Raw genomic sequence first — 717 nt, 5'->3', positions numbered from 1 at the left:
TTGTGACTAACAACTCATTATCCAGCCCAGCGTTTCCGAAAAACGTTCCCGCAGCACATAACACACAGGTAAATATGTCACGGTTTTCCAGCCCATGTATGAGAGCCAGCTTCCCTAAGGCCAAGGAAAGGCGTCTTGGGTCGTTTAACTTAATGTTTCGTCTTCACTTTAAAGACAGAAAAACGAATGAATGGATAAGTGTAAAAGAAAATTAACGAAGGAGGGTATTGATGATGAGATAGAATAGGTGAGTTGATGATTAGTAAGATGTGAAAAAAGATAAATTTGCTGGAATGTAATGATTATGTGAATAGAAAAGAGAATATGATCCGATACATAAAAGAACAACACAAAAATATTACAAAAATATACAAGAAGACAAAGTAACTAAATAAACCAAATTACAGAGAAGATTAAAATAATAAAATGACATGTCACTTGGTAAAGATAAAGACTGGACTAAAGATTTCTGAAAAAAAAAATAGATAAACGAATAATCACAAAATCGGACAGTCTATCAATCAGAGTATTGTTTTCACTTGATTTAATCCACTGATTATGCAACTCACTTGAAAAAAAAATCAGCATGAACTAATTTTAGTGATTAGCATATGTTGCAAAAATCAATCACTGTCCCGAGTGATATGTTACTCATGTGCCTCTCGACGGTAAATACAGTAGTTCTATATAATGCATGAAATTGTATTTAAAGTTCCT

This window comes from Penaeus monodon, chromosome 33 (assembly GCF_015228065.2).
Source record: "Penaeus monodon isolate SGIC_2016 chromosome 33, NSTDA_Pmon_1, whole genome shotgun sequence".
In the NCBI taxonomy this organism is placed as follows: domain Eukaryota; kingdom Metazoa; phylum Arthropoda; class Malacostraca; order Decapoda; family Penaeidae; genus Penaeus; species Penaeus monodon.
This window is presented reverse-complemented; position numbering follows the sequence as displayed.